The sequence below is a fragment of the Bemisia tabaci genome, chromosome 5 (genome assembly GCF_918797505.1).
Source record: "Bemisia tabaci chromosome 5, PGI_BMITA_v3".
Taxonomy (NCBI): Eukaryota; Metazoa; Arthropoda; class Insecta; order Hemiptera; family Aleyrodidae; genus Bemisia; species Bemisia tabaci.
The window spans coordinates 53,538,412-53,551,984 of NC_092797.1; the positions used below are offsets into that span (position 1 = coordinate 53,538,412).

At 40.8% G+C, this 13,573-nt stretch overlaps 1 protein-coding gene across 2 annotated transcripts in view; it reads left to right on the plus strand.

Moving 5' to 3' along the window:
* LOC109038145 (uncharacterized) overlaps nucleotides 1-13,573 on the plus strand; it is a 56,325-nt gene continuing 42,752 nt past the window's right edge. For both annotated transcript variants that reach the window (XM_019053103.2, XM_019053104.2), the window contains exon 1: nucleotides 1-253. The gene's annotated coding sequence lies outside the window, so the exon portion shown is untranslated. The remainder of the gene's footprint in view (nucleotides 254-13,573) is intronic.

A 13,573-nucleotide genomic window follows, 5' to 3' on the forward strand; every position in this document is an offset into this window, starting at 1 on the left:
GGCGCGGATCGCGGACAGTCGCTCCTCGCACGCGGTGGCCGAGCCGCGACCGGCACTCGTGTATCTCCGTTCACACGTGCGGATTTGCAGCTGCTCGCGCGGTTTTTCGATTTGAGGATGCGCGCAGTGATACCCACTCGGAGATAACCGCGCGCGGGATTTAGTGTAACTCTTTGGAATTCGAGGAAAGCCTTCAGTGCTGTCGCAACGTGAGCAGAGGATCCAGGAATTAACGTCAACGTCCATGATAAAGGTACGTCAGTATGGATTCCTGCCGATTCCTTCCGCTTGCTTATCGCTTTTACACTCTCGTCCAAACACCATTCAAGTCGCGTCCCTTATTTCGCTACCTTCGTCGCATCGACGTGTTTTCCTCACGCAATCCCTTATGTTCCCGATTTATCCTAATTTACACCAATTTATAAAGAGAAAATATAAAACACCAATATCTTCATGGTCAGTTAAAAAAGCTCAAACTTTCATATTTTATTATTAATAGTTAACAGTTAATAGTTAATAGTTTTATTATTAATAGTCAGGAAATTTCGAATATTAAGTAGAATATCATCAAATTTCACCTGTAGAAAGTCAATATCAATAATACTAATATTGCAAATATAGATTTATTACCCCGATTTATCCCCGTCTTATCCCGATTTACCCCTGGTATTTCCGCTCTTTCCGGAGGTACCCCTGATTTTTCCGCTCCATCCCGATTCACCCCTAATATTTCCGTTCCACCCCGATTAAATTAATTAAATTAAATCCATTCCCATTTTCAGGGTTGCCACAGTCCGGGAATAGTACCGGGTAAACCGGGAAATGTCAGGAAATTTTAAAAAGTTATAAGAACCTGGAAATTCTAGGGGATATGACGAAAATGTCAGGGAAAAATTAATTAGCACCTCTATTTGTTTTCTAGAATGGGTTTGATGTTTCTAAAAAAAAAATCTCAAAACAATATTTCTAAGTATGTCTTCTTGACCATCTGGCATATCTTCAATTGTTAGGGAATTTCACCAAAATGTGTCAGGGAAATGTCAGGGAATTTCATTTTCTAGATTCTGTGGCGACCCTGCATTTTATCCAGTTTCATCACAAATTATTCCTCCCACTTCAATTTTTGTAGGGCAGCTTCAATTTTTTTTTCGTTTTTGTAAAATTAACCAGGTGACATTTAAAAAAAAAAAAAAAAATTGCGTTAAGGATAGTTTTAACATTACATTTGACATTGTATTTGATACTGCTGAAAGGTTAGTCCTCATAAAATATTTTCTCTGAGAGACTTTGACTAAAAGTTTATATTTTATGTTGAACCGTATTGGAAGGTGTAACTTCAAACCCTTCTCTTCCATTCCAAGTCAATAGTTACTCGGTTCCTACTCGAAAAACGCTATCCGAATGGCCCATTCAGTGACAATAGTACTGTCGACCCATTGCTTTTTGAACTTTTATTCTATTGCTCTCTTTCCCATTCAAATATTGCTGGAAATAGCGTCATATCAACTATGAATGACAGCTATTTACAATGTTTGGATTACAATTAGGTATTCAATAGCACTTTCTCTTTATAAAATGTTTTTTCCGAAAAAATGTTTCTCTTTTTACGCGAGGGTAATTTTTTTTTTTCATTTCAGGAATCTAATTTACTTACATACTGCTATCAAACTACTTTTGAAAATTTTGCTTCATAGTGAGTTGCTTTCGTCACGTTAACCGGTGTAACTTGAAATTAGGATTCGCAATGACAAAATTAAATACGCTTTTTACTAACAATATTTTAGTCAACCTACTAGTTGGATTACATTTTACAATAAGGTACCACTATCTCTGGCTCTCTCATAAAAGCACATATCTGCATAGGGAAACCAATGGCATGTATGTTGTTTCTAATATGGACCAGAAATAATGGTTCCTTTTTGCAAAATGTAATCCAGTTGTCGATCGAATCCATACCCTCTAAACTTCAAGGGTGCTTTTACCTCGACTCGTATCTAGTGACGAGGAACGTTTTCTTGGACGACGCGTTATTGTTTTGGAAAATTGAACGAAGCTGGAAACTTTCGCGTTCCTGGTAGCGCGAGATAACTTTCCTTCGAGCTTCCTTGCCTCTTATCTAACGTCCGTTACGCTACGCGTTGCGCGCCGCCACCTGTGCACCTGACTGCGTATGTTTGTTCGAAGCTGACAATGAGACGAGCTTTTCCAATCTTAATTGCAACTCATCGGTGGGCCCATCCGTCTTCACCCAACGCAGCCAGTAATCTATGGATATGCTGTCCAAGTTATCTGTTTATCTGAAAGAGGCGATTGAATATTTTTGAAGTGACACGAAAAAGGAACTTGAGGCATTTTTCGGTAAAAAGGCGCATGGGGCTTGCAATGCTGCTAAGATTGTCAGGGTGTCTACAAGTCCGGAATTTCCGGAAAGTCCGGAAATAGTACTGGTTTTTCAAGAGCGGTTCGGAAGTACTGAAAAAGTGCGGAAATTCTGTGAGAAGATCCGGATTTTTTTTTTCATTTTTTGTCACAAGTTCCGTGAATTTTTGCTAGTAATGTTGACAGGGCTCTCGCAAAAAATGTGTCCAACACGAGTAAACGCGTCTTATGAACCCCTCCCCCTCCGGCACGTTCACTTGATGGTTTTTATTGATGTTTCAAAACGGATGAGAAGGGCGCGGCAAAATACAGGCGGCCAATGGGCGGCAAGTAAGTAAATCCGGCCCTGCTGGTTAGGCGGTTAGTGTCTGAAGTCTAAACGCCTTCACTTGCGTGCGTGTGCAACACGGGCATCCTTGGAGCCCGAATAGTTGCATCCAGGACTCCAGGCGTTCTAAGCGCCACACTGACGATTGAGTTTCGATTGTTTTTTTCACACCTTTTTGTTCCAGCGTTATATCTTCGTGCCGATGACTGAAACCATCACTGATCTTTATTGCGACGTGGCCAGTTTTCCGAGAAATGCATTATGTAAATATATTACAACGTTGCCGATCTTCAAAATCGTAATAAAAATTAGGTAACTAAGCTTAATTTGTAGATGTTTCTTTAACCTACTATAATAAGTCGTGTTTTGTTCGGATTTTTTTTTTTTTTTTTTTTTTTATCCTTTAGAAAAACTAGTTTTGACGTTGAAGTGCTAAATTTTCTAAGAACCTAATCCTGATGAATCGCATAGAATTAGGGCGGAAACGACGACCATATGTCTTTCGAAAAAATGGAATGTGACGGAAAATCTGGCAAACCTTAAGCCTAAATACGTGTATGATTTCCTATGTGCAATGGCGAGACAATTAGTAAAAATTGTGTTATGTTCTAGCTCTTTCCCTCCTGAAATTTGGGCTGCGTTTAGTTTTCATTAAGTACGAATCTTCATAAAATTTTGCGATTTTTTCCGGAAAAATTAAACAAAAATATTATATCATAATACTCTTCAGTGTAGATATATTAAAAATCTTCAAGAGATAATCATAATCTCTCTGAAAAATAAATATTTCATTAGAAGAATTCTGGCATCATTTGGACGCTAATAAGACGCTATACCGTGGCACGGGAGCATTCCGGAAATGCCAGGAATTTTCGGATTGGTTGAGTGTCTTTTGACGCGTGTCGTTGACAAGTAGGTTTTCGCACGCCACTTATATTGGCGTCTCGTGGTCTAATGACTAGGATACCTGGCTGGTGATCCAGAGGCTCCGGGTTCGGTTCCCGGTGGAAACGCTTGAACCAGACGCTCCGCGATCCGTCAGGTTCAAATGCATTTCACAGAGCTACTGCGTATATTTTATTTGCTTAGTTCTTGAAGCAAAGATTGAACGTCTTTTTGCGGAAAAGCCTTTCATGAAATTATTTAAAATAATATTCTGTGCTCGCCATTTTTAGAAGTATTTCTGAAAAAGTCACGATAGACCATTATACGCACGAAAATTGCTAAGACTAAATTTTGAACGAACAATTATCATGAGTCGAGTTCCAGAATATCATATCAGATTCTCAGTTTTTTGTTGCGGGTTGCATACTCAGCCCCTTAAACTTCCATGAAATATTATGAAATAAAAATTCGAATAAAATATTTGTGAAATGATAGTATTAAAATAGCGTGTTTTCGAACTATAAATAGATCGAATCTCATTCTAAAACTTATTTGAGTGTCGCTAAAATAATGGCACAATATTTTTGTCACATGCATACATATTTATATTTAAAAAATTAATAAAGGCTCTCGCATTATTTTTAAAATATTTTGGCTATATTTTGAAAATACCTCTGAATATCAACGTCTTACCAAGTTACACGCGCCGACAGTTTGATTTGACAAACCGAAGAGATCGGCCAATACTCATACAGAACTTTCTTTTTGGTGAAATAATTTTTTCTTTTTTAAATTCCGAAGGGGGGGGGGGTGTCTGGGGAGAGGGAGGAGAGTAAACAAATCTCGCCGTGCGAATCTGCTAAACCCTTCTCTTCGCAGAAGGAATCGAGGTCTGGGTGCAAGCTCGTGCATTCTTCCGATTCGCCGCACACTGGTTGCGAACGGTGGCGTGGCGTGCTTTGAGATATATCGACTGATTTGCCATTTAAACCTATAGGAAATGATCGATAAACAGTGTGTTCGCAACGAACACCTTAATTATCGATTTTTTACCGTAGCTTCAAATATGGAAATATCGATAATTATTGACCTCTCCCCATTTGAAGCCGGTTATGGGGACATATCGATATTTCGAGACGTTCGGTCAGTTGTCAGAGATTTCCGGTCCACTCAACGAGAATTCTCGTCCGGGTGGTATCAAATGGAAAATTTTTCTTAAAGTTTCTGCCAAATTCTAACCTTTAAATTTGTTTGACTAGTTTATAAAATGTAGCCCTGCGGAGCCCTGTGCCTAGCACATACTGTCTCCTTGCCTAACATGAAAGGAGTAAAGCCGTTTTTCCACAGTCGAAGCATTTGTCGATTTTTAATCATACGAATACAAGAGCTAAGAGCTTTTAAAATTATTAATTTATGTCCACGAAGAAGAAAGGATTCGTTCGATCAAATTTTCCACTCAGACGGTGCAAACACTATATTCTCAAAACTTCATTTTACACACTTACTGTTCCCTTCGATACCACGACAATACTGCAAGTGGCGAGGCGTGAATTATCGATTTTCGATGTTTCTCCTTTTGAAGCCATTGCAAAGAATCGGTAATTATTAAGGTGAACGTTGCCAACATCCTATTCATCGATCCTTCTCCATAGGTTTAAATGGCAAATTAATCGATATATCTAAAAGCACGCCACGCAGCTGTGCTAAAGACGGACGCCTTAAGAGCCCTCAGAAGTTGCCAAATTTCCTTTGATGGAATATGCATTTTCGGCAGGAAAATCTGTGAATATTTTCTCAATTTTTCTCAGAATTTGTATTTAGCAATCAGATCTAAATTATCTGAAAATTTCAAGAGGAAATATTCATAACTCTCCTCAAAAATAAAAATTTTATCGGAAGTAATTTGGCAAACTCTCGAATATTCATTCGGCGTTTTTTCTTGGCACGACATAAGAAAAGGAAGCGCCGAAAAGGAACCATGCACTTTCTGCAATACATAGTCACCAATTTGAATTGCCTCCAGCTTGCACACCTGGAGACCGGTATTTATAGTATTAATCCTAGACTTGACTTAAATCCAAAAATTATTGCTCCTCCCTCCCCCCCTCACTTCTGGCCGGCTGCCAAATAGGCACTTCGGAAAAGCACGCGCCCTCTCTTTGAAAAATATAGGGCCGCTTTACTTTGTAGAGCTCTATAGCTTCAGTCTATCGAAACGTGGGATGATCAGAGGCGAGAGTTTAGCGTGCAGTGACAACGATACAATGGATTCAGTGTCGTGACGTCCTTTGCGATATATCGATTGATCTGTCATTTAAACCAATGGAAGAGGATCGATGTACAGGGTGTTTGCATTGAACACCTTAAAATCGATTCTCCATCATAGCTTCTAATGGGGAAATATCAATAATCGATCTTTCACGCTAGCCACTGATTTGTTTCTAAAAATTTGCATTAATGTCAGTTTATTTTCGGTCCATACTTCCCATCACACTTATCCCGGTTTGGAATTGAATCAAGAATTAACGTCAAATTGAATCTAGCGCATCCTCCATTTATTTACTGTTCTTAATTCTACTAATTTCGAAAAAGTGGCATCATAATTAAGTAGCTTGTTCCGGATAGTGTCCGTAAAATGAAAGAAACATGTTCTGGTGGGGGGAGGGGGAGGGGATTCAACGATGCGTGGATCCTGAAAACAAATTTTCTCCAATGAAACGGAATTTTCATTTCATAATGGTGCTGGGTCCACACCATTTCGCTAAGGTTGTTTTCTAAGGGGGAGAATGATGGACTAACTGAAGGGTCGCTCGTGGCTACTTTACAGCTTCCTCCAATAGGATCGCTACATTTGCCTATTGTCATTTTTGTTCATCGCTTTGTCTATCGATTTCAATGATATGGCTGCAGGTACCATTGTGCGGCGTCGCGGCGGCGCACAATAGAACGAAACTATGGGAGAAGTCGGACAAAATTTGGAAACTTTAAAAGCTCGCAACTCCTTTATTACAAAATTTTGATGTCTTAAAAATGGCCCCATTGGTTTCTCGTAGAATTTTCTTCTAGAAGCACTCCTCAAAATTTGAAATTTGACGAAACTAACATCTAATTTTGCAGTTTTAGTCGAATAATTCGTGTCCGACCTCTCTCGTTGAATCGATGCATTGGACGTATTTATGCTAAAAGGAACTATGTGGAAGTGGAAAGATGGGGTGTGCTCGTGGAAGCTAGATAAGAAACAATGTATAAGTGCATATAGTTCCCTTTTGAGAAAATGGAAAAGCGGGTTTTCAATTAAACTGAGTGCTAATTCGTGAGCCGTAGGCATGTGACAAGAGTCTTGTGGACAGGGCTCATGACTTAAAGAGTCCCGCTACGTCCCCGTCGTGCCTCCTCGTACGTTGCCGCTGGCGTCACTGGCGCTTACAAATCCCCATTCATTCTCATGGCCCTCAACTAATAAGCACACCCCATCTTTCCACTTGCACATAGTTCCATTTATCATAAATACGTCCCATTGTGCGGCGGCGGGCGTCCGCAACTTTCTAGCCGCGTGGAAGCGTCGACACCTGAGGCATGGCCAAATGTGGGCGCGCGCACCGATGGCCCACAGCCTCGTCCGTCAAAAGTGAGTTTTATTGCCCCCGCCTCCTCCCCCCGGGCCCCGGGCCCCTTTGGAAAGCGACAGTCCGAAAAGATGAAGGGTAACAGCATAATCGTAATCCGACGGGAAGTTGTTTCTCACTTCCTTTCCGCCGCTTGCAATTGTTGGCACCCGTAGTAGCATCGGCTCAAGAGCGGTGATCATAAAAATCGCAACAAGGAAAAATGGATGCGGTAACCAGGATATCGACGGCTCAAGTCGAATCGTAAGTCCCTTCTCCACTAAAAACAAAATACGGTAGATTTTACCATACTCTGGCACAGTGATCGAGTATGGTAATAAACACCAGACCCTAGGGTAGCATTTACCATATTAAGGTAAATATCACCAAAGTTCTGGTGAATACTACTATAATCCTGATTAGTTTCACTAAATATATCATTGTGTACGAAATCAAGTAGACTCATAGTGGATGTCACCATACTTTTTCTTCAGTGTCTTATACGTACACTGTTGAGGAATTCAATCGTTTGATTTCTTAAAATAAATCAAACTGAAGTATCTCCTTCCTGGTTTCCGTCAATGCGTATGATTGAAAGAGTGAAGAGACATCAGCGGATCCAACAATTCGGCAACACTGGATTTCCTCCATTTAAACCTATCGAAATAAATCTATTCTTGGAGGAGCCAGGCGCGCCAACAGGAATCGATTATTCAGCATGGGTTTAAATGTAGGAAATTTGGTGTTACCAAGTTGCTGGATCTGCTTCTCCTGATAAAAATTGGCGATATGAGCTGCGTTTCAAAATACCATAGGAATTCTTATAGCCGGCTAAAGAAGGCAATAGAAAATCATATAGCTGGCTGTAGAAAGCGGAGAAAATCATAAAGCCGGGCAATACGAAGCGATAAAAAAAAGTATACAGCCGGACTATAGCTCCTATCGCCGGGCTTTATACTATATCGCCATCGGCTATAAAGGCTATAAGAAATGGACCACTAGACAAGGTACGAATTTAAGCGATCTGATACATGTTTCTTAACCAGAATTTCATGTAGAACACGATTCACACAACGAAAATTACTGAAACCAACTCCTAACGAAGATATTAACGTTTTTATTTCACATTGGTTACGAGGAATTTGAACTGCCCGCTCACAAGAAACTCAAAGCTCTACGTTAGTCAAATCGCGCACTACAACGGTTTCAGCAAGCTTCTCAATCGAGCAATGTTCGCTTTCCCACCATGTATTGTTCAAACTATCAGCAATGTGCTATAGCTGAGCCAAAGCGTCAAGATTGAGGTTGCCAGATTTTTATATCGCAGAGACTGTCATGATATAACGTTTAGCGCACGATGTGAATTACGTAGAGCATTGAGTTTTCATGAGCGGGTGGTTTGAATTCACGCATCAAGAATCATTAAATATCTTCGTAAGGAGTTGATTTCGGTAATTTTCGTTGTGCGCATCGTGTTCTACGTTAAATTTTGGTGAAGAAACATGTATCAGAATGCTGAAATTCGTACCTTGTCTAGTGGTCCATTGTGTAGACATTCGTGCGCTTTGGAAATCATTAAGTTCGATACGGAACTACCATAATATTTACAAAACACACATTATATTTTCCTTTCATACATATTTTTTTTTCATCAATTAAAATGAGAATAATCCATACAGGATGTGCAAACATTTTAAAATCATGGGTTGAAAAACGCTGACTCCGCGAGATTTTATACACATTGGAGCCTAACACAGAGCGGAGCGGCGTGCTGCCGAAGTTAAGCGCGTACTAGCGCCTACAAACCTAACAGGGATACGTCACGCATTGCGCAATGCTTGAAGTATCCCTGTTAGGTTTGTAGGCGCTAATGCGCTTTTCGCGCTGGCTACCCGCCCGTCGCGTCGCGCCGCAGCGTGCCACGGCGCTTGAAGCAACCACCAGAGGTATTGCACAGTATCATACGAAATTGAAAGCGCTCCAACATATCAGGAATGGCAGGCATCCTTCAAAAGCACGCAGCTTTCCGGGCAAAATAAATCAAGGCACTACGGCCCAAAAGTAGAGCGGTAGTCCAAAAACTCAATAAGTCCTAGCATCCGTTATTAGTAACATCTAGCACACACTTAATCGCCTGGCTGTTGCTTAGTCACCATCGGCTATAAAAGGCTATAAAAAAGTGTGCATCCGGCAATAGAAGCTATTGAAAATCTTACAGCCGGCTTTAGGTCTTTGGTATTTTGGAACACAGATTCTACTGCCAATTTTTACCAGGGTCTGTGCAGAGAATTCACTGAAAATTTAAAGAAAAACTATTAGGGAGCTAGTTTCCTCATGAAAAGTTAGACAAGCAGGAAGACTTGCAATAAAGTACCAGAAATGAGCATTTCTCGACTTTAACCATCGATAACCACCTAGAAAACCTTTTTCGGGTTCTTTGTGACGAAGAAATGTAGTATTACACTTTTACGAGTATTTTATTATTTCCTTTTCGTAAAGTTTAATGCGATTCCCTTTGTAGGTGTTTTTTTTATCACATGTTGTATACGCCCACTTCATTTTACAAGTACTTGGCATAAGTATGAATGCATTTTGGCATTGAATGAAATTTTAAAGCCGAACTTAGTTCACAAGTTATTTTTCCGCGTTTGTGTAAAATTGTCTCACAAGGGATTGAGGCTCTAAATTTTGGATTTCGCCGAGAGTAAGGAACGATACAAGAAATAAATCGTTTTCCTAAAGTTATAATTGCGAGTGGAAAAACTGTAAAGCGAGCATGTTTATAACGTTTTTTCTCGATAGGTGGGGGAAGTTGGGGGTTGGAATTAAGTCCCAGGTGTTGGCGTTGGGAAGCGCAGCAACGGAAGGCGGTCACGTGGATGTGCCCTCCTCTTGCAAGTCTAACTAACGTATGTTAATTGGCACTGTAATAATATGAAGAATCTAGTCAAATATGAGGAATACTCGCCAAGGCGAGGAAAATTAAAACGCCTTCATGTTATCATACCTGTAACCCGTCCATCCCATAAGCACGAATAGTTGTATTCAGGGGCTACTTTCATTGTCGTGTCAAGCTGTTACATCCGTGGAAAATTAAAACGCCTTCGTGTTATCATACCTGCAACCCGTCCATCCGATAAGCACGAATAGTTGTATTCAGGGGCTACTTTCATTGTCGCGTCAAGCTGGTACGTCCGTGGAAAGTTAAGTGTACTAAAGGCATGTAGAAAAGAAGGAACAAGGAGAGTTCGCGGATTTGAAGAGTTATTCTTCCCAAAATACTGAAAACCCGTGAACTCCTCGCCATAAAATTACAGAATTCCGTAAACTGTCAGCCTTGACTAGTTGCCTTCGACACATACATTCTTTTGGGTCTCAGGACTCATGTTCAAATTAGGCAGTAAGCAATAGACTCTTTTCTCGTTTTTACAAGCACCAAAATTAGACCTTTGTTACAAATTTAGTCTTGTATCATATAGTCTGCGCATTTAGCGACTTGATAGAGAGAGTACCTTCAGTGGAGAGTTCCAGAACGATTGTCACAGAATTTTTCTCGAACGCTAATAATTGAGTCTCGCTGAATATCAATAGGTCTCTGTTTTCTCCGTTTTCTCAATATTTTTAAACTTTCCAGGAATGTGTGGATAGCGGCGACTCTCAGCTGTCGGGCGTTTTGTTTTTCCGCGCATACTCGCGAAAGAAAAACAGGGGAAACGCGAACGACGAGCGGTCATCGCAGGTGGTCGCATTAGTCTCGTCGGCCCGACTCATCGAACTCGGCCGCTTTTCGCACGGCACGCAAGCTGCGCATCAGAATAATCGTGATGCAAGCTCGCAATGAGTCTTCGCCCAGACTCGGGAAAAGTAAAAACACAAGAATGTCGCCGCTATTCATCAGCGCGTTTAAGCAACTCGCGAAATGTTGACGGCAGACGTTCGTTTACTCATAACAAATTGTCCTCGTTCGAGCAATTTCTCGAGGAATTGAGTAACACTGGCCGCAGAGTTGCGTCCGCCCGGGTTTCCTTCAAAATTCCGGGCTGCCTCCAGCCGAGACGCTAACTGGGCCATAAACTTTGTCTCGGAACTTGATATTAATATCTTTTTATTGATATCTTTTTTAAATTCCCTGGTAAAACATTGGAGCTCGATATGGAGCTGCGTATTCAAAATAACCATCAGGTAATAATTAAGAGTTTCGGGAGACGGGGATCGAACCCACACCATATGTCAAGTGGACGCTACCGACGTCTTTGACGACTCGGCCACCGCTCTAACCTGAGGCAGACGAGGCGAATCTTGTGTAAATAAGTGTAGAGCTGATGCGCAGGCTACACAGCTACTGCGCAACCTCCTCGACCACTGCGCATCCTCCCGCGCATAGCGGTAGCAGTCTCGGAGCATTCTGAAAATTCACTCACTTTTATAACGTGATTGTAAAAAAAACCTGGGTCCTATTTCCAAAATCTGAATAGAGCGGGCTCATCTAGGGTCAATTACCCGTCGATTACCGCAAAAAACTTAGAAATCGGCCCGGTAGAACGCTCAAACGAACTATGACAAAAAATATAAATTTACATTGTTTAAATGGGAGAATTCGCAACTTTACCACTTAATATAAAAAAACCTAGGCCATATTTTGAAAATCTGAAAAGAGTTGGCTTATCTAGAGACAATTGCCCGTCGATAGCCGCAAAAATCATAAAAATCGGCTCGGTAGAACGCTGGAACTAAGCGTTACCAGTTTCGCAAAATTAGGAGGCTTGAGAGCTTATAGTATAGATTGTGTAGAATTTCGTGTGCTTTGGAAATCCGCAAGTTTGTACGGAATCACCTTAATATTTACAAAACGCACATTATATTATCCTTATAATACATATTTTTTTTTCAGCAATTAAAATGAGAATAATCCATACAGAGTGTGCAAACATTTCAAAATCATGAGTTGAAAAACGCTGACTCCACGAGATTAAATATTAGAGCCTAACACAAAGCGGAGCGGCGGCGCACTGGCGCCTACAAACCTAACAGGGATACTTCACGCATTGCGCAATCCGTGAAGTATCCCTGTTAGGTTTGTAGGCGCTAATGCGCTTTTCGCGCTGGCTGCCCGCCCGCCGCGCCGCGCCGCAGCGTACCACGGCGCTTGAAGCAACTATTTCACACCAGAGGTATTGCACAGTATCATACGAAATTGAAGGCGCTCCAACATATTAGGAATGGCAGGCATCCTTCAAAAGTACGGAGCTTTCCTAGCAAATAAATCAAGATACTACGGCCCAAAAAGAGAGCGGTAGTCCAAAAACTCACTAAGTCCTAGCATCCGTAATTAGTAACGTTTAGCATACACTTTATCGCCAGGCTGTTGCTTAGTCGCCATCGGCTATAAAAGGCTATAAGAAATTGTGTTGCCGGCTATAGAAGCTATTGAAAATCTTACAGCCGGCTGTAGGTCTATGGTATTTTGGAACACAGATTCTACTGCCAATTTTTACCAGGGTTCACCACACCATTATCTACCTACTTTAGCACCTCAGTAGGGTAGCATAATACTGCTGCATAAACAGGAAGATCATTTGAAACGCTTCTGAATCTCCAAAAGTTCAATGGCGGGTCAGTTGCGTTGGTCAAAGAATCGTGTTATTATACTATATTCTAGGAGATCAACTAAAAATAATGAGATCTTTCTAAACATAAACTTTCTACGTTCAATATTAACCGAGATATCGCGCCTTGAAGAACTCGATTTATGACGTCATCCGCCGCGGTAGTATTATAATACCCTGTTATGTGCTACCTCGGTGGATGACGTCAAAAACTCGACTTTTCGAAGGACGATATTTCGGTTAATATTCAACGTAGATAGTTGCTGTTTGGACAGAGCTTCTTAATTCTTCTAATCTACAAGAATCAAGCTTAAAAACACAATTCTGCGACCAGCGCAACTGGCCCATTAATAAACCCGAAAAAATTAATAAATTTCAAATTTTGTGAACTTCATTATTTACCTAATTATATTTTTGAGCATTTTGGAATTTCACTTTCCATCTCTACTCAGAGTGTATTTGTGTGGAGTCCCATTACCCGAGTTGCACAATGCAATGCAAAAACTGGAGCAAAATTGCCTGAAAAATGAGACACAACTGAAATTGCAATATTTATACATCATTTGGTCAGTAAATACCGATTTTGAACAGTCAACAACATGAGCACCACGAAAAGCCGCGTGTCAGAAAGATAGATAATTTGCAACGCAACGAAAAATTGCAACGTATTTTAAGGGAGGACCGTAAAGTCTTGGAGCTAGGGAGTGGTGCGGGACTTGACTTCTGGATCACCGTGTATTAATGGTAATTACTGATCTAAATTCTACATC